Raw genomic sequence first — 26255 nt, forward strand, 5'->3', positions numbered from 1 at the left:
TCGGGACCTCATCGACCAACCTCGGTCTCTCTGCAACTACTCTCGTATCCACCACATAAGCCACAAACCCACTACAGCCCTGCTGTAGGCTCTGCCTCGCTCTAGCGGCCGAACAAAATGATGACCCAGAACGGGTACCCTCGCCATAAACCGTAAGAACTCCCCCACTAGGGTCTCGTATTGTCACCAACTGTCTCTCGCAGTCGATAACCGCTCCAAACCTGCTCAACCAGTCCATGCCCACGATGTCACAGACATCTCCCATCGCAATCGGAAACTCAACGCCGAAGATCTCGAGTACACATCCTCGGATCACATCAGTGGCATACACCGCTCTCTCGTCAGCTATGGAAACTCGCTAAGGTCGACTCAACGCCTCTCAACAGATACTGATGTGATTACTAAAGGCTAACGACACAAAAGATCGACTCGCACCCGAGTCAAATAACACCAAAGCAGGTACAGAACTCACAAGAAACGTACCTACGCATATCATAATATAAGCATAACACCATAATCTCAAAATAAATAGATGAAAGAACACATACCCGCCACAACATCTGGCGCTATGCGGACCTTCTCCGCTGTCAACTGGAAAGCTCTCCCGCGAGCCTTTGGAACCTCGTCCTTCACTCGCCGACTCTCTGCAGCTCGAACGGCAGCAGGAGCAGATCCCTGCGATGCTCCCTGGGCTGACCCCCGCAACTGCGGACACTCGGCCTTCCGGTGTCCGGTCTGGTTGCAGTGAAAACAGACTGCAAACCCCTTGGGGCAATCCTTGGCCATGTGCCCCTCCTTGCCACACTTGTAGCAAGACCCTGCTTTGCAAACCCCCTCATGACTCTTGTCGCACTTGCCACAAGTGCGGCTCTTCTGGTTCCCTGATCTCGAATCGGTGGGCTTGGCCCGCTTAGCTGCCGGCTGGGACTGTGCCGGTCACCGATCCCTCCCTTGAGACTTCGCCTCCTCCCTGGCGTGAGTCTCGAGCTCAATATCCCTCTTCCGGGCATTTTCCTGAAGCTCGGCAAATGTCTGGTACGACGAGTTCGCCACGAACTTGCGGATGTCTCTCCTCAAAATGCTCAAATACCGACTCATGCGTGCCTGCTCGGAAGACACTTGCTCAGGGCAGAACATCGCCCTCTCATGGAACATCCTGGTGATCACTGTAACAGACTCGGTACCCTGCTTGAGGGTCAAGAACTCCTGGGCCAAACGTTCCCTTTCCACCGGGGGAACGTACTCATCATGAAACATAGCGGTGAACCTCTCCCAGGTCACCGCGGCAAGCTCTGCAGAAGAGTAGTGCGCTGTCACAAACTTCCACCAGTCCTTCGCTCCCAAGCGAAGCTGGTTCAGCGTGAACCGAACTCTCAGATGTTGCGGACAAGAGCACGTATAGAAGCATCCCTCAATATCAGAAATCCATCTCATCGTAGCGATCGGATCCTGCATCCCATCAAACTCTGGTGGCTTCGTGTTGCTGAACTCTCGGTACAGCAACGAGTCACCCCCCTACGGTCTCGCAGCAGCGACGACTGCAGTGGCTGCAGCAACAGCAACATCAGTAAGAGCAGCGTAACGCTTGTCAAAAGTCTCGATCAGGGTGGTCTTGATAGACCCAAACATCTCTGGTATCTCGGCTCGGATGGCAGCAGCCACCTCCTCATGAATCAACCTACGGATCTCCTCATCACTAGTACCACTGCCTCCTGGGTGGTGGCGCGTCCCAACCATGATATCTGTGAAATACAACACAAAAGAGATCAGAGACTCGCTCGAGTATACTCGCACTCGATACCCAACCCTACTTGCTCTATAGTACCCGAAGGATTCTTACTTGGATTGCTCACCGATCCGGTGTTTCCAGTAGTACGGGCCCTTATACTACTTTCCACAGTGCATCGGTATTCACCCCAAGTCCTCCTCCTAGGATCCCGGATCACAAGTACTCTATATCTCACTAAACTCAGACTACTCTCCGGCAGACCACTCATAAACGCCTCGCTGCTACCTACTTACTCTCGAAGTATCTCATAGTAGCAATAACTCCTAGGCTAAGGCATCACAAATCAGACCCACTCTTGTCCTATCCATGAATACCTAGCCTACTCTAGCATGCATAACATACCATATAATATCTCATAACACATAATCTAAGGGTATTTTGGGAAATCACCGTTTGGGCGCTGGCTGATCGTACACACTGCTCTGCTCTGCTCTTTTCAAAATCCTTTTACTCTTTTAGAAAAAAATTTGTTTTATTTCGAAAAATTCCTCAAATCCTCACTCTGAGTTCAAATGCGCTCGAAGGTGCATCTGAATCCCTCAAACCAAGGCTCTTATACCAACTTGTAACACCGTAATTTTTCAAAACAATTTTTCACTTTTAAAAATATAATTTCATTCACAAATATTCTCAAATCTCAATGTATCACCTCTCAAATCCATAAAACACATCCCAAGATCAAAATGTATAAAACTCCAATAGTGTGTGCTGATCATGCCGGCGCCTTCCCGCGATCCTCACTGGTACCTGAAACACATAACACGAAACACTGAAAGCATAAATGCTTAGTGAGTTCCCCAAAATACCACATATAACACATATTAGCCACTCGAGGCTATAACTCTGTGGGCCCACTGGCCCTAACTCTGTGGACCCTCTGGTCCTAACTCTGTGGACCTTCCGGTCCTAACTCTGTAAACACACAGCATAAATCACATAGAAATAATGCAGTGCAACACATCACATACATAGCATACAAGATACTCTGTCACATAACTCTACTTACCACTCAAGGTAAAGTATAGTGAGAAGACTCACCAAGGGTAACTCGGTAAACCTCGAACTCTGAAATACTGCACTAGCCTCCGCCTAATCACATAAATAATTACTCTAATTAATACAACTTCTAAAGGCTAGGCTAACCCCTCTCTATAAGTTCTCTAAGAAGGGTAACAGACCATTCTACCCCTCTAATGGCTCATAAGTCCAAACACTGACTAAACCCTAAAAGTCAACAAAGTCAACGGTCAACATTGACCGGACTCGTCGAGTGCACTCGTGTGACTCGACGAGTACATGCGTGCCCTCTTCGCCCCTGGTCCTCACTCGACTCGCTGAGTCAACCCTACACTCAACGGGTTATCACAGGTCGCGAATCGCGGGGCTACCCGACTCGACTCGTCGAGTCCCTTATGGGCTCGACGAGTTCCTCCCATGAAAAGACTCATCTTACCTCCTTAGGTCAGATCTGCTTCTCTAATCTATAGATCTGACTTCCCCATGACCAATAAACACGTAAATGTCAAATCTTGGTACACATGCAATGCTCCCAAGGCTTATTTTGGTGAAATCCCTTCTAACATGGCAACCTATGTCCATTTCCTCCATAGAACCACAAAAAGCAAGGTGGTTCAAGCTCTTTGGACCTCAAAAGGTTCGGATCCAAAGTTTATTACTCAATGGGACACTAACTCTCAACCCAACAAGCCTCAAAAGATATAGAAAACCCTAAATTCAATGCTCTTAAGCAAAACAGAAGAATAGGATCGAATGGCTACCTCAAAATGAAGATCCAAGCTGAAATCCTGCTGAAATGAAGTCCTCTTGCCCCGTTCTTGCTGGAAACCCTTCCTCCTTGGCTAAATCACACTAAAAACGAACAAAGAGGCTCAAACTCTCTCACAACTCGCTCACAATCGCTAGGGTATCTCTCTCTGGACTGGTAGCTGCAAATGGAGGCCATAAAGGCCTTTAAATAGGGCTCAGGCCCTGAGATTTAGGGTTTCACTTTACAGCGTGGACTCGGCGAGTCCGCGCATAGACTCGTCGGGTCCCTCATTAATCCAGACAAGAATTCGCGATCCTACTCGGCGAGTCTGAGCGCCTACTCGCCGAGTCCCTCCCTAAAACTCAAGGTAAATACTTAAAATAAGATACCTGGGAATCCGGATGTTACACCTGCACGATAAGTAATTTGATGAAGCACTAGGCCAACAACAACACTTTTAGTAACACTTTCGTAAAAGGTTGCAGTTGCACATGCGCTAAAAAAGTTGCGAAAATTTCCCTTTTATCTTCAAAAATGGCTCTATCTTCATTTCTTGTTACATTTTTGTACAAAATAAATTATTTCTAAAACTAATCTATTATAAATAAATAAAGAAAACTAACTATTTAATTATCGCATACCATATGAATAAATAAATTATTACAACCATTTAAAACAAATCAACACATACAACACAAGGGTCCATGGTGTCACACCCTCGACCGAGGCGACGAAACATGTCGGGCTGTGCGACTTAGATCATGGATCACAAGCAATAGAACATATATCACAAGTACAACAATAACAAAACAGTAGTTGTATTTCATATTGAAGTTTGAATACAAGGTTCTTACAGATAATAATAGAGTATATGAATTGCCTTAAACAGGCAGACAAATATAACAAAAACTAGAAAACTAGGTCGCCTGAAATCCATGGCTATTCCATTGTCTGAAATGTTTGTTTAGTGATTTGCTGAGAATACATGTAGTTTTGAGGGTCAACACAAGGTTGATGATAATTACAGGTTTTTTGCTAGAGCAGTAGTATTACTTTTAAAACTTTCAAAAAGTATTTTCCTTATAAGTAAAACCGTATTTATAAATGAGTTTGTAAAGATCCTTTAGAGAAACTTTGAATACCATAAGGTTTTTTTCCATAAGTAAACCATACTTATAACCGTTTTGTAAAGAGTGAACCGAATTCGTGGTTTCTAGAGAGAGAGAGAGAGAGAGAGAGAGAGAGAGAGATCCAGTTAATGTTTATAGTGAGGCATATAACCCAGCTATGTGACTGAAGTACCCCCTACAAAGCTTCATTGGACGTCGTAGATATGACATAAGATATTTATCACCCGCATCGGGTTGGACCGTCGAGGTTGTAGCTAGCAATGGCAGGTGGGGGTGTCAACCCGTATATATCTATACATATGTATCTCGCTCCGAGAGGATTAACGGTTATAGTGATATGGGTATACTAAGTGTTTATACTTAGGTAATGAATAGAGTATCACTATAAAAGCCATTAACTAATGTACACAAATAACCCAACTAATTTTGTACATAGATACGCACCCGGGGTGTAAGGATCGAGAGTGAAATGTTGTGACTTATATGAGGATAAGTCAGTAGGCGAAAAGATTTATGTTGAATTAAGTTTTACTATAAAATCCGAGTATGTTCGATAAGTATATATGTAAAGGTATAAGCTACTCACTTTTATGAAGAGGTAAATCTCATAGTAGTGTACACAAGTACATGTAAAAGTTTCAAGTTATAATATTTATAACTTTTATATATATATATATATATATATATATATATATATATATATATGTATATATATATAAGTTTGAATACTACAACGGTGATAAGCTTTTATGACATGCAATTTTAACAAAAAATCATAGCATTTTTGTAGTAAGTAGCATATATTCTTTTTGACTAGTTATTTCATTTAAAACAACATAACATATGCATATATCAAGTTGAAAACAAGTTTATGTGTAAGTAATATGTTACTTAACAAAATAACATTTATAAACTAGATATGAGTTTTTCACATAAATTGATAAATTGTTGTGGTATGTTTTGCGTAAACAAAATATGTAAGCACATGTATCCCCCCCCCCCTCCCGAAATGTATAAAAACTTTAAAATGGAGTCATAAACCCGGGCTATTTTGGACTCGAAGTAACACATGAAATAAAAATAAAAACTTCAAAATTGGACTTGGAAACCACAAAAAATGGCAGCAAGAGGTGGCAACCAAGTGGTGGTGGCCAAAGGGTTGTTTAACGGTGGCAGTGGGTGGCGAGGGGCTGCTCTGGTAGCCTAGCTGCTTCCGTTTTTCTTTTTCTGTCCGACGACCAACGACGAAGGGAGGACAGAAGAAGGCGGTAGGGATGAAGGATGATGGCAGGATGTGTTTGGGTTGTCGTTGTCGACGAAACAAGAGGAAAAAAAGGTGGTTCTCGGCGGTTGGCAGCCACGTCTGATGGGGAGAGTTTTAGACCGAGAGAGAGAGAGAGAGAGGTAGAAATAGAGAGGGAAAAAGTGAGGATTTATGGCTGATGATTTTGTGAGGAAATGGGGAACAAAAGGCTTCAATTTATTGTCCAAGCAAGTGTGCATGGCTAGCCATGCACCATACTTCCATGGGAAGTCAAACACATAAGAGCCCATGCTTGTACCTTGGAGGTGATGGAGTAAGGTGGTGTTGGTGAACGTGAGTAAAGGGAAATAGAAGAGATCATGGATGATTTTCTACTCTCTCATGCACGTATGGGAGTGCATGATGATGTTATCATTTCTACAAAGTCCCTAAAACACTTCCAGATTTTCATGCCAAAATCCCGACATCTAATATTTTGTTTGAAAGTATCTAATGATAGAGACAAGTTCAAGGATTCCAAAAACCCGAATGGATTAATTTTTTGAGTTGTAGAACTTCAGGAAATTGCATTTAAATATTCGCGTTTAATTGACCCGAAATGTCCGATCTTTTCACTTTTTCAAATATTTTTACTAAAAATATTTCGAGTATGGAATCAAATAATAGACTATAGTCTGAGTCTAAAAACATTCTCAGAATTTTCATCTGAGGTGTGCAAGTGACTCAACGGATCGAAGCGGTTTATGCAGTTTAAAGAAAATCAGTATTATAGTGATTTGTTTTCTTATAACGGTCGTATCTTTTGCATACGAGCTCCGTTTTGGATGCTCTTTATATTTTCGGAACAGGTGAACATGTATTACGAGACTAGAGTGTTTTCTTTGCTCACAAATGCTTAATTAGTAAGAGATTCACTGTGAATTGACTGTCTAGAGTTTTAGACCTTGTACTTTGTCATTCGTTTGAGATTTTCCACAACTGGAAGTAAGATATCATTTCATATCTTATTTTAATTGTAATGACACTGTTTATTTTTCAAAATATGCATTAAAGCGCAATAGTTCAGGTTACAAAGAGATTCACGGTGAATTGACTGTCTAGAGTTTTATACCAAAATTTTGGGATGTCACATTACCTCCCCGTTAAAAGAATTTCGTCCTAAAATTATTTTGTTCCACTAGTGGAGGTAGCACAGCTGAATAGTTACAGGTATTTATGTTTCATCTGATCCTCGCGTTCCCAAATAAACTTCGGCCCTCTACGAGAATTCCATCGGACCTTTACTATAGGTATGCAGCTTTGTTTGAGGCTTTTAATTTCTCGATCCATGATCTCCACCGGTTCTTCCATGAAATGAATTTTAGTGTTGACCTAGATATCGTCAAGAGGAATAACAAGGTTCTCATCAGAGAGACACCTCTTGAGATTACACACATGGAAGTATCGTGAACTTTGCTGAATTCTTAAGGTAACTTGAGTTTGTGAGCCACCAGACCAACCCTTGCTAGGATTTCAAAAGGTATGATGTATCGGGGATATAGTTTACATCGTTTTCCAAATATAATGACACCTTTCCATGGTGCGGCCTTTAGTAGGACACAGTCTCCTAATTTGAATTCTAGGGGTTTACGTCTCATGCCAACATAGGTTTCCTGACGAATACGTGCAACCTTTAAACAATCTTTTATCTGAAAAATATTTTATGTTGTTTCATGAATGATCTCAGGACCAGTAAGTAGAGTATCTCTAACATTCTTTCTAATTAGTTGAGTATCTCCAACTTCTGCCCAGCATATCGGGAACGACATCTGCGTCCTGGAGTAGCCTTTATGCTAGAGTGATAACTATTGTTGTATGAAAAATCAACTAGCGGTAAGTGAGTATCCCATGTATTACTGAATTCTATCACACAAGCGCGAAGCATGTCTTCCAAAGTTTGTATCGTGCTTTCGCTCTGTCCATCCGTTTGAGGATGATATGTAGTACTCATGACTAGTTTGGTCCCTAAGGACCTCTGATATGATTTCCAAAATCTGGAAGTGAATATGCTATCTAAGTCCAAGATAATAGATATTGGCACACCGTGCAGTCTGACTATTTCCTTGAGATAGGTCATGGTGAGTTCTCCATCTTGTCAATTTCTTTGATGGCTAGGAAATTGGCAGACTTGGTCAAACGGTCAATCACTACCAAAATGATGTCAGCACCGCTTGAAGTTTTTGGCAAATTAATTATGTATTCCATGGTTATTTGTTCCCATTTCCATTCAGGGATTGACGGTTTTTGTAGTAGACCAGATGGCTTCTGGTACTCTGCTTTGACTTTGGAGCAAGTCAAGCATTTTCCAACATCTGTAGGAATCTATGTCTTCATGTTGGGCTACCAATAAACCTTCTTAAGATCAAGATACATCTTATCTGATCTGGGATGTATTGAATATCTCGACTTATGAGCTTCATTTAAGATTAGACTCCTGACTTCACCAAACTTTGGGGTCCAAATTCGGTTCATGAAATATTGTGTTCCGTCTTCCTTGAGGTCGAATTGTTTGTCCATTCCATGCAGGTTTTCTTCAACGTATTTTCGGGTTTGAGTGCTTCCAGCTGAGCGTCTCGAATTTGGGTGGTGAGATTGGATTGGATTTTCATGGTTAGAACCTTTACATGAAGTGGCTTTGCTCGCTCTTTCCTGCTTAAAGCGTCTACTAAGACATTTGCTTTACCAGGATGATAATGAATTTTGCATTCGTAATCATTTTAGCAATTCGACCGACCTTCGTTGTCTCATGTTTAGTTCCTTATGATCAAAGTTGTGTTGAAGGATTCTGTGCTCGGTGAACATGACACACATTGTTCCATAAAGGTAGTGTCTCCAAAATTTTAAGGCAAACACTACAGCTCCCAACTCTAAGTCACGGGTAGTGTAGTTGGTCTCGTTTGGCTTAAGTTGTCTAGATGTGTATGCAATAACTTTATTTCTTTGCATCAATACACATCCTAACCCTTGGTGAGAGGCATCGCACAATACTACAAAGTCGTTTGTTCCCTCTGGAAGAGACAAAATTTGTGCACTGCATAACATTTGTGTAACGCTTGTTCCAGGTATCATTTATTTTTCAAGATTTTAGGGTTTTGCACTAGGACTCGACGAGTTGGGGAACCCGACGAGTAGAGATCAATTTGGACGCGGGACTTAGGGTCTACTCGACGAGTTGGAAGGCCCCAACTCGACGAGTAGACACAGTAAAGGAAACCCTAATTTTAAGGGGTTTGTACCCTATTTAAGGAACTTATGGATCATTTGTGGCCTCCCTCATCGTCCTAACTATTCAGAGAGAAACCCTAGTCATGCTTTAGTGCCTTCTTGAGTGTGTATGAGCTTTGGAGAGTGAATCTTGTGCTTTTTGGAAGGAAACTTGTAGATTGAAGAGATTGGAGTGAGGAGAGGGCTTTACATCCGACATCTACCTACTGTTAGCATTCATTTGGAGGTAAAAAGTTGCTACCTTGATCTTTATTTGCTTAGATCTCATCCTATGAAACTATATGGTTACTTTTGGTGCAAAATGGTGTCATACTCGGATTTGGATTTGTCATGAGGATATGGTTCAAATCAGGACATGTCTAGGCCTCCATGGACATAAAGTTGCTCACTTTATCTAGTCTAGGCCCTTTTTCATGCCCTAAACCATGTATGAACCTTAGTCTTAGTGTTTTATCCTTTTGAGGCCTTGCATGCACGTAAAGTTTGCAACTTTACGTGGTATTTCAGTCCTAAGGGACTGGATCTGTAGTTTGGAGGTTTGGATTCGACTGGAAGGACTGATTATGTTAAGACAAGGGAAAACGCGACGAGTTGCCCTGACAACTCGACGAGTTGGATCGGGTTTTCCCGTTTTCGGTCTGCAGTGTAAACTCGACAAGTTGATAAGATATCTCAACGAGTTGAATCTGGTTTTTTCCGTTTTCGATCTGACGAGTAACTCGGCGAGTTGATAAGATAACTCGGCGAGTTGGTTAGGGTTTTCCCCGGTTTTCTGAACACTGAAGGAACTCGACGATTTGCTAGATGCACTCGACGAGTTTGGTCAACATGGACTGTTGACCTTCACCATTGACTTTGACTTTGACCATGGTTGACCAAGTTGGACTTTTAAGGGTTTGAAGGGTTCAGTTGCATACTAAGGAGTTGCTTATGATTAGGGAGTTGGCAGAGCTGATACTCGGAGCTTGGACCTATTCAGCTACAGTTTGCATTTGAGGTGAGTCTTCTCACCTTACCAATGGGTCTAAGGCACCAAGGCCGACCCATTTTATGATATATGGATTGATTATACGTTATGTCGGTATGACATTTGCATGAAAGACCCCGGGGGTTCTCGTGACAATAGATTGAGACCATGTGGGGGTTCACATGGCATTTGGTGTAAGACCTTGGAGGGTTTCCATGACATCCTAGTATATTTGCATGTTTAGCTTGTATGATATTTTCTCAGTTAGTGAAGACCATGTGGGGGTTCCCATGGCAGGAAGACCATGTGGGGGTTCCCATGGCAGGTAGTTAAGACCATTTGGGGGTTATAGTGACATTAGGTATAAGACCTTGGAGGGTTTCCATGGCATCCTTACATGTTGTATGCATGGCTTATGTGGTTTATGTAGCTTTTATAGCTAATATGGATTATGTGATTATGTGGACTGTGTGGGGTATGCTCTGGGGAACTCACTAAGCATTATCTTATAGTTGGTTGATTTTTTCAGGTACTTCTGAGCCTAAGGGCAAGGGCAAGGCTTGATGGCGCGGCATGCACTCTCTCAGGCGTTTTTTTATGGGACACTCTAATATTTGAAATAAAATGTTGACGTTATGAATTTGAAAACAATTGTTCTTGAGATTTTGTGGTTTATTGGAAATGTTTTGATTATTTAAAAATTAAAATTTTCTTTGGAAAAATTGGGTTGTTACAAGTTGGTATCAGAGTGCAATGATAAAACTGTTTTCAAAAATCAAAAATTAAAAACTCTCGGGTGTGTCGGGACTCAAACTAAGGAAATGATAAAACTGTTTTCAAAAATCAAAAATTAAAAACTTCTGAAATTGGAAAAAAAAAAGAGTGCAATGCGCGTGATCGGTCGAGCTAAAGTAAGTGGTTCCCCAATATGTTAGCCATGTTATATTGATATCTGGATTATGATAGTCTGATGGATTTTGCTATGTGTATGCTTTAAAAATTGTATACGGTTAGGATCTTGTAGCCTTAGAATAATTTATTTGGCCTTATTTCCTGCTCATTGTCTGGTTGTGGTCCTATGGTAGAGTCTATTATTCAAAAGACTATTTGATCTTGTTCTGTGTATAATTTGCATGCATAATGCTACCTGTTATGATTGATTTGAGATTTGACTTGATGGGTTTGAGTTAAGCTTAGGATAGCCTAGGGTTTGAGTTATGTAGTAGCCCGTGAGATATGTTTTGTTCTGGAACGAATTAGCGTTACTAGGTAGAGCTTTGGGGAAGGTACATGTAGGTGTGGAAAGTAGTATTTAGCACGTACTACTGAAAGCACAGGACCTGTAGCCGAACTGATGTTAGATCTGGAAGCTCTAAGAAGAACCGGTGTGGGAGGATCCCCTTTTTTATTATCTTGATCATTCTGTCTTATCAGGATGGTGGTGACACGATTTGGATCAGGGGGATCAGGATCAGGATCAGGATCAGGATCCGGATCTGGGTCGGGCGACGGTACAACGCCCATTGACGAGAGGATGCGCGAGATCATTGCAGCCGAGGTTACGAGGGGCATCCTTGACGCTACCCCAGTGATTTTTGGGATGGTCAAGGAAGGGATTATGGAGATTATGGAGGAGATGATCAGGTCATTCAGAGCTGAGATTGTTGTGGGCCAGGTCGGGGTCCGAACTCCCTCGTTCTGGGAGTTCAAGGCATGCGGGGCACCGGAGTTCTTCGGGGTTAGGGACCCCATAGTTAGCCGACGCTGGGTGGCAGACAAGGAGAACGCCCAGCGCACGAATTCTTGTCGTGATGCGGCAAAGGTGGGATTTGCTTCGTGTATGCTGAGGGATCGAGCTCAGGACTGGTAAGGAGAGGTGACTAGCCACGTGGGAGCAGCCGGTGTGGCTGAGATAACATGGGCAAAGTTTGTCAGACGCTTTGATCTGGAGTTTGCACCACCTATTGAGGTGCAACGGTTAGTGAGGGAGTTCCAGGAGCTCCTACAGACCACCGATACTTTGGCGGAGATCACCGCCAAGTTTCAGGAACGAGCATTGTTGATCCCACAGTATGCTATAGATGAGGACATGAGGAGGACGAGGTATCATTCCATGTTGAGGGATGATATCCGAGAGTTTATGAGCTTTACAGGGTGCAAAACCCTGAACGAGATGGTGGAGAAGGCCCGTGAATGGGAGATGGAGTTGGAGTTCTGCACCAAGCAGAATCCAGAGCAGGCACAGACAGTAGTAGGTCAGGCTAAAAAGCCTAAGACCTCAGATTCTTCCAGTAAGGGCTAGCAGAGCCGTGGCCGGTGTGCCAAGTGTGGGAGATCTCATGGTGGAGCTTTCCGGGGGACGGTCTCGGTATGTTATACGTGCGGTCAGTCGGGCCACGTGAGCAGGGATTTCCCCAAGAAGGGCCTGATTTGTTTCCACTACAACCAGACTGGCTATAAATAGGCCGATTGTACGAGGTTGCAGGGAGGAGGAGGAGCAATGACGGCGCCTGCGCCCGCCACGATGAGGATCACCGATGGCTACCCTCCCAAGGCGGATGCTCCAGCGGTGAAGAGCCATGCATTTCAGTTGACCACCGAGGAGGCTCGGGCCGCGCCAGACGTTGTGGCTGGTACGTATTTTATCTTCCTGCTCTATATTGATTTGCATTGCTTATGTGTATATTTGTGCTCATCTATAGGGACCTTTTTGGTCAATGGTATGTTGGCCCACTATCTATTCGACTCGGGTGCTACCCGATCGTTTGTATCTCTTGCGCTTAGCAAGAAGTTCTGGGATGCGCCGGGGAATTTGGATTCCCCGCTTGAGGTTGAGATAGCAGATGACCGCACTGTGAGTGATGCGAGGGTGTATCGGGACTGTGTCCTGAATGTGTTTGGGGAGAGGTTTCATGTTGATCTAGTCCCGATACTGTAACACCCGGTTTATTTATTAAATAAATAAACAAAATAATGAATGAATGGTAGCCCTAAAATAAATAATTATATATGCAGGGTGTTGGTTTCGATGAGTTAATTGGCACAATTCAGAAGTTGGGTGTTAAAAGTATAAGTTCTGGACTCATTTTATAATTATTTATGAAGGTAGGGACTAAATGGTAACTTTTGGGACTTCATTTGAAGAGATTTTGGGGCTAAGGGGTTGTCTGGTAAATTAGGAATCGAATTTGTGAAGAATTATGGAAGCAGGGGTTAAATTGGTAAATTATGCACCTAAGTTGTAATAGATTTTTAATGTTGGGGGCTAAAAGGTAAAATATGGATCTTCTTTGAAATGGGTTTTGAAGAGGAGGGGGCCATTTGGTAATTTTCGGATTTAGATTGAAAGAAGAAGGTGATGGAGGGGCTGGAAGTGCCATTATGGCAAAGTTCTAATGGGAGCGGTATTTAAGGGTTAAGAAACCCTAACCCTAGAACCATGTGTATCAGCTGCATCCTCTCCATGTTCGGTTACCAGCCGCCACTCCCATTTCTTCATCTCCGGCGCCGCTGCTCGCTGCCGTCGAAGTCGCAACACCTTGCTGAAGCTCTTGCTGCCGACGACCATGAGGGCCACCGGGAAACGAAGAGAGGTGGGTTGCTGCCACCGTGTGCTTGCTAGACCGCTCCACAATCGTTGCCGCCACCTCCTTTCCGCCATCTCAACGTCGTTTCCCTAGTACTGCGCCCAAGCCACCGGTCGTCGTTGTTTCGCCGAGCTCATGCCTTCTCCAGTCGCCACTGTTGCATCTCAGCCGCTGCCCTCTTGCTTCCATTCGAGATACCGTCGCCATTTGTGTACTCAAGTGGTTGTTCCACTCGCTTCAGTCGCCGCCATGCGGCTGTGCCGCCAACGATGCTGCTGGGCGCTGCTGCCTCCGACGAGGACAAGGGTGCCGCCGGAATAGCCTTGACTGCCGTTCCTGTTTCATTCCGCTTCCACCAGCCACCGTGGGAGGTGGCTGTGGACGTATTCATGGGTGTGTGTGGTGTTGCTGCGTGTTGGAAGCTCAAGGAACCGTTGCCACCACCATGAGGTGGTGGCTGCCGCCTCATGTCGTCGTGTACCACCGCGGGTGGGTGTACTTTTGTGTGTATATGTTTTGCAATTAGATTAGGGTGTGCGTGTGTTAATCGATTAGGTATTGTAATTGTAACAAATCTGAATAGTGAAGAAAATCCATCACCACCACCGTTAGGTGGTGGCTGCCGCCACCGGCCGCCGTGTCGGGTGGCGGTGTGCTTTGCCTGGTTGTGTTGACTAGTTTGGGGTGCTAGAAACCCTAATGGGCCCAAGGAAGCCCTAATGGGCCCAATGAAGCCTAATGGGCTTAATGAAAACCCTAATGGGCTTAATAATATTCTAGTGGGCTTAATAGGCCCAATAAAGCCCTAATTGATCTAAAAGCCCAACAAATTAATAAATGGGCTAGTATTTGGGTTGGAAACCCTAATTAGGGTTTGGAAAACCCTAATGCCATCAAAACCCTAATTTGGGGAATTAATCGGGACACACGGGAATTATTTAATAACTTTAGATATTAAATAATAATCATTGGCAAGAAATTAATCTAAGTAATATTGGACTTAATGGATTAAGTCCTTAATGGATTAAGTCCTTAATGGGTTAAGTAGGAAACTTAACCCTAATCATCATTTTATGTGAAACCCTAGTTTCACTTGGGTTTATTATTGGGCCTTTCTATTGGGCCTAAATGATTAAGATAATAATGGACCATCCAAGATCTAGCAAATGGTCTAGAATAAATTAATGGGCCTAGGGTAAGGCCCATGTAAGGGGTTTGGGCCCAATTTGGAAAATTGGGCCATAGTTAGGCCACAGTTTGGGCCTTAATGATTATATGAGGATGGGCCTTACAATAAGACCATGTATAGGCTTGGGCCCAATTTGGAAAACTAGGCCATGTGTTGGGCTTTGATTCCTAATTGACTTTGGGCCTATGGATTGGGCCTTGGGCTTAAATAAAGCCAAGCCTGGGGCAAAGTAGTAATTATCCAAAGTAGGTACTTATGGTTAGGTAGTGGGACCCAATTATTAATTGGGTGATGTTTTGATGATTGACAGATCGGGAATCTGTCATCCAGCAGCTGAGGTTGAGTCTGCAGGACCTCAGCAGTGGGGGATTGAGTCTGCGGGACTTCAGCAGTGACAGGTGAGTCTTCTCACTATACCTTACCTATAGTGGTAATTATGTGTGACCGGAAGGTCTTATTTGCTTACACGAGTTATGTGATATTATGCATTTTGTCTATGTGATATTATGCATTTTGTTTATGTGATATATGTTCTTATCTATGTGTTATGTATATGTTGTATGATTTGGACCGGAAGGTCGATAGAGTTATGGCCGGAAGGCAATCAGAGTTATGGCCGGAAGGGGATCAGAGTTGAGGCCGAAAGGCAAGCCATGGTAGGGCCGGAAGGTCTACCAGAGTTGTAGGACCGGAGGGTCCCACTGAGACACCTTGACCGGAAGGTCTTATAGAGCTATAGCCTCGAGTGGCTAATATGTATGTGTGGAATTTTGGGAACTCACTAAGCTTCGTGCTTACGGTTTACAGTTTTGGTTTCAGGTACTTTGTTTCAAAGGAAAGGAGCCGGCTTGATCGCAGCGCATCACACTATGTTTTCCGCACACGAGATCCTTGGTATTATACTCTGATATGGTTTTATAATATTATATTTTTATTATTCACACTTTGATTTTATGTAATAAGCTAATTAAAAATGAAATTTTTGGCCTTAAATTTTGGGATGTTACAGATACCATTGCGAGGGCGGATGGTGATCGTCGGGATGGACTGGTTGAGGGCCAATGGGGCCATGATAGATTGCGAGCGCCAGCTGGTGAGGGTTCGAACCCCAAGTGGGGGAGAACTGGTTATTCATGGAGAGAGGGCCTCACAGGGGCCAACCCTCTGTTCAGCTGCGAGGGCTAGGAGACTTCTTCAGCAAGGTTGTTCGGGATTTTTGGCATATATCTCGGATACGAGGGTGGAGACCTTGATGGATTTGGGCAGAGTACCGGTTGTATAGGAGTTTTGGGATGTCTTTCCTGAGGATTTACCTGGAGTGCCTCCGGAGTGGCAAGTGGAGTTTCGTATTGATGTGGTGTCGGGTGCCTCCTCGATAGCCAAGGCACCGTACCGGCTAGCTGCGTACGAGATGCAGGAGCTATCTACGCAGCTTCAGGAGCTACTAGACCGAGTGTTTATTCATCCGAGTAGTTACCCGTGTGGAGCACCGATCCTTTTTGTGAAAAAGAAGGACGGGTCACACAGGATGTGTATTGATTATCGAGAGTTGAACAAGCTAACGGTGAAAAACCGTTATCCGCTCCCGAGGATCGATGATTTTGTTCGATCAGCTGTAGGGTGCATCTTGGTTTTCCAAGATTGATCTTCGGTCGGGGTACCATTAGATAAGGATTAAGGATGAGGATATACTGAAGACAGCTTTCAGGACTCGGTACGGTCACTACGAGTTTGTGGTGATGCCATTCGTGCTCACCAATGCCCGAGCAGCGTTCATGGATCTCATGAACAGGGTGTGTAGGCCGATGTTGGATCGGTCGGTGATCGTGTTTATCGATGATATTTTGGTCTATTCTAAGACCAAGGAGCAGCATCTGAGGGAGGTATTGGAGACACTGAGGACGGAAAGGCTTTACGCCAAGTTCTCAAAGTGTGATTTCTAGTTAAGAGAGGTGCAGTTCTTAGGACACATCATCAACCAAGAGGGTATTTTGGTTGATCCAGCCATGATTGAGGTGGTGATGCGATGGGAAGTACCGAAGAATGCATCTGAGATTCGTAGCTTCTTGGGTTTAGTGGGGTACTATCGGAGATTCATACAGGATTTCTCCAAGATCGTTGTGCCTTTTTCCCGTTTGACCAAGAAGAATGTGACTTTTCGGTGGGGCCCGGACCAGCAGTTGGCTTTCGTGACCTTGAGACAGAGGTTATGTGAGGCCCCGGTTTTAGCACTACCCGATGGGTTGGATGATTTGGTGGTGTATTGTGATGTGTCCATCACGGGGTTAGGCGTTGTACTGATGCAGAGAGGACATGTGATCGTGTATGCCTCGAGGCAGTTGAAGCCTCATGAGGCGAACTACCCCACTCACGACCTGGAATTGGGGCCGGTTGTGTTTGCCCTCAAGATCTAGAGGCATTACTTGTATGGAGTTCGATGCACCATCTTTACTGATCACAAGAGTTTGAAGTATTTGATGGATCAGCAGAACCTGAACATGCGGAAGAGGAGGTGGTTGGATGTACTGAAAGATTATGATTGTGAGATCTTGTATCACCCAGGAAAGGCCAATATGGTGGCCGATGCTTTGAGCCCCAAAGCGGAAAGTGCTCCGATCGGGAATGTTTGTTTGAGGATGACGGTGATCTCTCCATTGTTGGATATGAGCAAGCAAGCTCAGGTGGACGGTGTGAAGAAAGAGAATTGGAAGATAGAGCGGATTCGGGGTCAATTTCCCCTGTTTGTTCGGGATAGTCGAGGTCTTCTGACACGGTGTGGCCGAGTGTGGGTACCGATAACTAGAGGTGTGTGGCAGAAGATCATGTAGGAGGCACACAGATCCAAGTTCTCTATTCACCCAGGGGCCACGAAGATGTATAAAGATCTGAGGATGAGTTACTGGTGGCCCTGCATGAAGCAGGAGATTGCATGGTTCGTAGAGCGGTGCTTAACCTACAAGAAGGTCAAGGCCGAACATCAGAGGCCTCACGGCAAGGTTCAGCCGTTACCCATTCCTATGTGGAAATGGGAAGATATCACCACGGACTTCATCACGAAGTTACCGATGACGGCAGGGGTGTGGATGCTATATGGGTTATTGTGGATAGATTGACAAAGAGTGCCCACTTTATTCCGATCTCCGAGAGCATCTCCGCTGAGAAATTAGCGGATATTTACGTGCGAGAGGTGGTGGCTAGGCATGGAGTACCAGTTTCAGTGGTCTCTGACCGGGATGTCCGATTTACATCTAGATTCTGGAGAAAGTTCCACGAGGAACTGGGCACTCAGTTACATTTCAGCACGGCTTACCACCCCCAGACAGATGGCCAGAGTGAGAGGACAATCTAGCCACTGGAGGACATGCTTCGGGCATGTGTATTGGATTTCGGAGGGAGTTAGGATACATACCTCCAACTAGCAGAGTTTTCATATAATAATAGTTATCATGCTAGTATCACCCGACCACCGTTTGATATGTTGTATGGTCGGAGGTGTAGGACCCCTATTTGTTGGGGTGAGGTAGGGCACAGAGTCATGGGGAGCACCGAGGTGGTGCTCAAGACTACTGAGTTGATTCAGCAGGTGTGTGACAGGCTGCGAGTTACACAGAACCGTCAGAAAGGCTATGCTGACCGTTGCCGATCGGATCTTGAGTTTCAGGTGGGGGATTTCGTCTTACTGAAAGTGTCACCATGGAAGGGTGTCATTAGGTTTCAAAAGAGGGGCAAGCTAGGGCCCTGATATATTGGACCATTCAGGATTACTGCCCGGGTGGGAAAGGTGGCCTATCGTTTGGATCTGTCAGACGAGCTTAGTTAGATACACAACACCTTCCACGTGTCCCAACTTCGGAAGTGTGTCACAGACGAGGCCGCAGTTGTTTCTCTGGATGACATTCAGGTGGATGAGAGCCAGAACTACATAGAGAGGCCCATTGTGGTTCTGGGTAGGAAGACCAAGGTCCTTTGTAACAAGGAAGTAAAGTTAGTGAAGGTGTGATGGCAGCACCGAAGAGGCTCTGAATGGATATGGGAGCCGGAAGAGGAGATGCAAGATCACTACCCGGAGTTGTTTTCGTCAGCGGACTTCGAGGACGAAGTCCAGTTCAAGTGGGGGAGATTTGTAACGCTTGTTCCAGGTATCATTTATTTTTCAAGATTTTAGGGTTTTTCACTAGGACCCGACGAGTTGGGGAGCCCCAACTCGACGAGTAGAGATCAATTTGGACGCGGGACTTAGGGTCCACTCGACGAGTTGGAAGGCCCCAACTGAACGAGTAGACACAGTAAAGGAAAACCCTAATTTTCAGGGGTTTGTACACTATTTAAGGAATTTATGGATCAATTATGGCCTCCCTCATCGTCCTAACTGTCCAGAGAGAAACCCTAGCCATGATTTAGTGCCTTCTTGAGTGTATGTGAGATTTGGAGAGTGAATCTTGTGCTTTTTGGAAGGAAACTTGAAGATTGAAGAGATTGAAGTTAGGAGAGGGCTTTAGATCCGGCATCTACCTGGTGTTAGCATTCATTTGGAAGTAAAAAGTTGCTACCTGGATCTCTATTTGCTTAGATCTCATCCTATGAAAGTATATGGTTACTTTTGGTGCAAAATGGTGTCATACTCGGATTTGGATTTGTCATGAGGATATGGTTCAGATCTGGATATCTCTACGCCTCCATGGACATAAAGTTACTCACTTTATCTAGTCTAGGCCCTTTTCCATGCCCTAAACCTTGTATGAACCTTAGTTTTAGTGTTTTAGCCTTTTAAGGCCTTGCATGCACGTAAAGTTTGCAACTTTACGTGGTATTTCAGTCCTAAGGTACTGGATCTGTAGTTTGGAGGTTTGGATTCGACTGGAAGGACTAATTATGTTAAGACAAGGGAAAAGTCGACGAGTTGCCCTGGCAACTCGGCGAGTTGGATCGGGTTTTCCCGTTTTCGGTCTGCAGCGTAAACTCGGAGAGTTGATAAGATAACTCGACGAGTTGAATCGGGTTTTTCCCATTTTCGGTCTGACGAGTAACTCGGCGAGTTGATAGGATAACTCGGTGAGTTGGTTAGAGTTTTCCCCGATTTTCTGAACACTGAAGGAACTCGATGAGCTGCTACATGCAATCGAAGAGTTGGGTCAACATGGACTGTTGACCTTGACCATTGACTTTGACTTTTACCATGGTTGACCAAGTTGGACTTTTAAGGGTTTGAAGGTGAGTTGCATACTAGGGAGTTGTTTATGATTAGGGAGTTGGCAGAGCTAATACTCGGAGCTTTGACCTATTCAGCTACAGTTTTCATTTGAGATGAGTCTTCTCACCATACCAATGGGTCTAAGGCACAAAGGCCGGCCCATTTTATGATATGTGGATTATTGATTGATTATGCGTTATGTTGGAATGACATTTGCATGAAAGACCCCGGGGGGTTCCCGTGGCAATAGATTGAGACCATGTGGGGGTTCCCATAGAATTTAGTGTAAGACCTTGGAGGATTTCCATGGCATCCTAGTATATTTGCATGTTTAGCTTGTATGATATTTTCTTAGTTAGTGAAGACCATGTGGGGGTTCCCATGGCAGGAAGACCATATGGAGGTTCCTATGGCAGGTATTTAAGACCATGTGGGGGTTCCAGTGTTATAGGTATAAGACCTTGGAGGGTTTCCATGGCATCCTTACATGTTGTATGCATGGCTTATGTGGTTTATGTAGCTTTTATAGCTTTTATGGGGTATGCTCTGGGAACTCACTAAGCATTAGCTTACAGTTTTTTGATTTGTTTCAGGTACTTCTGAGCCTAAGGGCAATGGCAAGGCTTGATGGCGTGACATGCACTCTCTCAGGCGTTTTTTATGGGACACTCTTATATTTGAAATAAAATGTTGACGTTATGAATATGAAAACAATTGTTCTTGAGACTTTGTGGTTTATTGGAAATGTTTTGATTATTTAAAAATGAAAATTTTCTTTGGAAAAATTGGGTTGTTGCAATTTGATTCAACTTCTGGGAGGCAGACTCTTGTTCGTCTCCCCAGTTGATCTTCTTGTCTTTCTGGGTTAGAGCAGTGAGAGGCTTGGTTATTTTAGAGAAGTTCTGGATGAATCTATAGTAATAACCCAAAAGCCGTAGGACATGGCGTACTTCGATTGGCATTGTTGGTGAGTTCCAATCCCTAATCGCTTCGATATTTAATGGATCGACATGAATCCCGAACACACATTTAGAGAACCTTGCATAAAGTTTCTCATTTCTTAACTGTTCCAGGATTAACCCCAAGTGTTGGCCATGTTCTTCCTTGGTTCGTGAATATATTAGTATGTCATCGATGAACATGATCACAAATTTATCCAAATAGGGTTTACACACCTGATTCATAAGGTCCATGAATACGGTTGGCACGTTGGTCAGTCTGAATGGCATAGCCAGGAACTCGTAGTGACCGTACCGAGTCCTGAATGTTGTCATTGGAATGTCTGCTTCTTGAAATCTGAGTTGATGATAGCCAGATCTCATATCGATCTTTGAGTAGTAGCATGATCCTTGTAGAAAATCGAACAGGTCGTCGATCCATTATGGTGAGTTTGTTTAACTCTCAATAGTAGATGCACATCCTGAATGATCCATCCTTCTTTTTGACAAACAATACCAGAGCTCCCCATAAAGAGAAACTTGGCCGGATAAAGCCTTTTCCATGAATTTCTTGGAGTTGAATGGAGAGTTCTTGCATTTTCGAGGGAGCCAGACGATAAGGAGATCTTGCCACTGGTGCTGCACTCGGGATCAGATCGATTCAGAATTTGCCACTGGTAGTCGCACACTTGCGGAATGTATTTGATTTCCTTACCCTTTCCTTGCATGTCTACCACGTGGGCTAAGAAAGCGAAGCATCTCTTCTGCAAATACTTTCTCGCTTTCATGCAAGATATGACTCTTAGATTCTTTATTGATTTATCTTCGTAAATCATGAGGGCTTTATTGTTGCGTAGGGTAGTCAAACAGCCTTTTCGTAACATAAAATCTCTGCTCGATGAGGCGATAACCAATTCATTCCGATGATTACATCGAAACTTCCAATGGTCATAGGCATTAGGTTGACGTGAAAGACGTGGTTATTCAAGAGAAGGCAATTGGTGAGTATTTCTACGGTGCTTTCTAACTGCCCGTTTGCTACTTCTAGCGTGTAAGCTTCATTAAGTTAGCATGATTTATGGTTTATCATCCTTCTAAACTTATAGGAAATAAAGCTTCTATCGGTACCAGTATCAAATAATACAGAAGCATAAATATTGTTGATAGAAAACGTGCCAGTAACCACAGTTGGTTCCTAGCGAGCATCTCCAGCACCAATCACGAATGCTCTTCCTTTTCCACCCTAATTCTTCAGTTTCGGACAGTCCTTCTTAAAATTCCCTGAATGATTATATTCGAAGCAATTACGACTTCCTCCTGCAACAGTGGTTGAGTTCGTAGTGGTTATTACTTAGAGGTGTGACCTATCAAGTTATAGTTCATGCACACTATGCAATTTCCGACATGGTTGAAATTGCACTTGGTACAATGGGGTAAAAGTACCATAGTAGGGCTTGGATGGGGTGGGAGTGTTTGTGATTGCAGCATAAACAACCACAAGTTCTGGCTTAGGTTTTTTATGCTTGGAGTTTCTGTGACAACCCAAAAAATTTTGGCTTGTAAGTCCAGCCAATCAATCGAGAGTCAGACTCATTTCTGCTAACTTTTAGCATCGTTTAGAGCCTGTTTGAGTGTTCTAAGCTTAGTACATTCAAGTTTTGGGTGTAGGGATATTTTATCTTCAGTTCATTGAGTTGTATTCAAGCCATCCACTCCTTCAAGAGGAGTGTACGGCTGTACACATGGATGTACGGCCGTACACTCAATGTGTCCATACACCACCTCACATATATAAGCGGTCTCTTCATTTCTTATTCATTTCTTCAACTTCCAAGTCAAGAACTTGAGTTCTCGCTCAACTATCATAAGGCTTTTCACCTTGATCTTAAAAAATGTGAGTATTCCTTCCATTGTTAGTTGATTCCTTGCATTATCTAGTAAAGATCCATGATTCAAAGCCTTTAAACATCATCAAACTCAAGAACATCAAGAGTGTACGGCCGTACACTCTATCTATGGCTGTACACCCTTGTTAATACCATAATCTAAGGCTTAAAACACATTCTAGTCACTTGGTACCCCTTAGAACTCTTGAACCCTTGAACCCCTTTGATTTAAGACCCAAAAATACATCCATCTTGGAGAGTGTATGGTCGTACACACTTGGTGTGGCCGTACACACCTCAAACCCCTCCAAAATGAAAGCCTTATTCATCCTTTTATTGATCACTTGTCACAATAGCTTCCCCACGGATCAAACACCCACTTTTGTCATGTTTTACCATGAGTGTATAGCCGTACACTCCATGGCCGTACACCCATTCACCGTACACTCCATGTTGTAGCCTTAAACCCCCTTTGATGAATCACATGTGATTCTAACACTTAGTCCAAGTGTTTCCTAGTCCCGAAGGGTGTTTCCTTGCATATTAGTTGTGTTAAACACTAATTACATGCCTATATATTCCATTATATGTCATTTAGGACTCGTTTGTGTCTCGGGAATTCGTTCGTGGAACTTTTCATCCTTACGCAAATCTGCAATTGAATCACCCACATAAGGTGAGTTCATACCCCTATAATGAATCTTTTAAATGTTTTAAATGCTTTTAAGGGGGGGGGGGGATACAAGTTGAACACAATGATAATTGTGTAAATGTTTTGTGATAAACATCATTTTTAAGGATTGCTTATGTGTTTATAAGTGATCAAATCATTGCAAAAACTCTTTTAAAGTTATGTTACTTTATGGTTTATAAAACTTTGTTTTTAAAGTACAATCATAACTTAGTAGATAAATGAATCTTTATTTCATGGTAATAACAGTTCAAACAAACATACTAGTAAACTATAATGGGTATACTTTAGGGATTCAGTTCATACTATAGTTAGTACATGGAGGAGCATACTATAACTAGTACAGGAAGGAGCATACTATAACTAGTATAGGGAGGAGCATACTATAACTACTACAGGGAGGAACATACTATAACTATAACAAAAGAATAAATCATGAATTACCCACTTATACTATATATTCCTAGTATCCTAGGAAGTTATCGTATCTTTAACTCATTGTTTATAACAAATTAAGGTAATAACACACCATTCCAGGTTTGCACAAACAACGGTACAAATACAAAGTACCAGGGTTAGCAAACACGAGGTAATAACACATCATTTCGGGTTTGCACAAACAACGGTATGAATACCACGTACCAAAGTTATCAAACACGAGGTAAAACGTCATACCGGGTTTACACTAACAAAGGTACAAATACAACGTACCAGGGTTAGCAAACACGAAGTATGATACAGGAAACACATAAACATATGTAAAACTCACAACAGTATCAATTGTTAGCAAACACGAGGTAATAACACATCATTCTGGGTTTCCACAAACAACGGTACAAATACAACATACCAGGGTTAGCAAACACGAGGTAATAACACATCATTCCGGGTTTGCACAAACAACGGTACAAATACAACATACCAGGGTTAGCAAACACGAGGTAATAACACATCATTCCGGGTTTGCACTAACAACGGTACCAATACCACGTACCAAAGTTAGCAAACACGAGGTAAAACGTCATATCGGGTTTACACTAACAAAGGTACAAATACAACGTACCAGGGTTAGCAAACACGAAGTATGATACAGAAAACACATAAACATATGTAAAACTCACAACAGCATCGACTGAGGCGTTAGGAGTACAAGATTTCATTAGTTCTAATAGTTGTCCAAACATTAGAATAACGCCACATAACTTACTCGTAACATGAACATTCAGTTAGAAGGTGACCTATAATGCTAACTTTGTGATTACTCGGTAGATACATCAGGGATATATATTAATTGAGTCCAGCAGATAGTAGGATGTGTGCTTTCCGCTTCATTTCCTGTTCCTTGTTTGGTTATGGGCTTAGAGCAGATGCATCCAGTCTACTATCTATTCGATCTTATATATATATATATATATATATATATATATATATATATATATATATATATATATATATATATATATATATATATATATATTCCGTATACACCAAGTAATCATAAGGAGTACCAGGTATAGGTCAGGTCATAATATACAAATTCAATATACCGTTTTCTAGCATAAAAACATACTTTCAGATAGAACATTGAGTAAACTAAACTACAAACTTATCAGCGAAAGGTTTAATCCATTTTATTAAACCAGTACAACTTAAAGGACCTTAAGTGATGAATTATATAATACCTTAGTTTACACATCAGGGTTATATATATGTAATATCGGGCAGATAGTTAGATGTGTTCTTTCCGCCTTACTTCCTGTTCCTTCTTTGGTTGTGGGCTTAGGGCAGATTCACACAATTAACTATCTGTTCGATATTAGATTATATATAGCTAGTATAAACTTAGTGATTATAGAAGGAACTATTGTGGTTATCATTTTTATTAAAAGAAATAAGGGTTTTCTTAAAGAATGTTTTCATCAAATATAAAGGAACTATTACAATTAACTCCGTAAGTACCAAATGAATGCACCAGGGTTATATACAGTAAAGATGTAACAAACAATGGGATGTGTGACTTCCGCCTCATTCCCTGTTCCTTGTTTGGTTGTGGGCTTAGGGCAGATTCACACAATCGATTGTTTGTTTGATCTGTATTCTATATAACTTATATTTATTTAGCACTCATAGAAGGGATTGTAGAGCTATTTATACTTATCTTTCATCATATCAGAAGATATAGGATCTTCTGAAGGAACAGGCGAACTTTTCTAAAGGAACTTTCAACTTACTAATACATCACTTAAATACTTATGAACTCACCAGCTTAAATGTTGATCTACTCTTTCAAAATAACTTGTATTCTCAGGTAACTAGTAGACAGGTACGTATGTTGGGATTCAGAAGATGGAGCATAGTAGCTTCATGTCTTGTTTTTGTTATTTACTTTTGGATTCAATCTTTTGTGAATCACTACTTTGTAAACACTTTAATATTATTACAACGGTTGTTTGTTACTTTGATTACTATGATACATGTCTTGTGATACTAAACATGACGTCCTCCGCCCCCGAACGTTTCCGCCGTTTCGGTTTGGGGTTGTGACAGATTGGTATCAGAGCATTGTTTATAGTGAACTAAGTATATCAGCC

This window comes from Lactuca virosa, chromosome 4 (genome assembly GCF_052849685.1).
Source record: "Lactuca virosa cultivar CGN04683 chromosome 4, Lactuca_virosa_CGN04683_v6, whole genome shotgun sequence".
In the NCBI taxonomy this organism is placed as follows: Eukaryota; Viridiplantae; Streptophyta; class Magnoliopsida; order Asterales; family Asteraceae; genus Lactuca; species Lactuca virosa.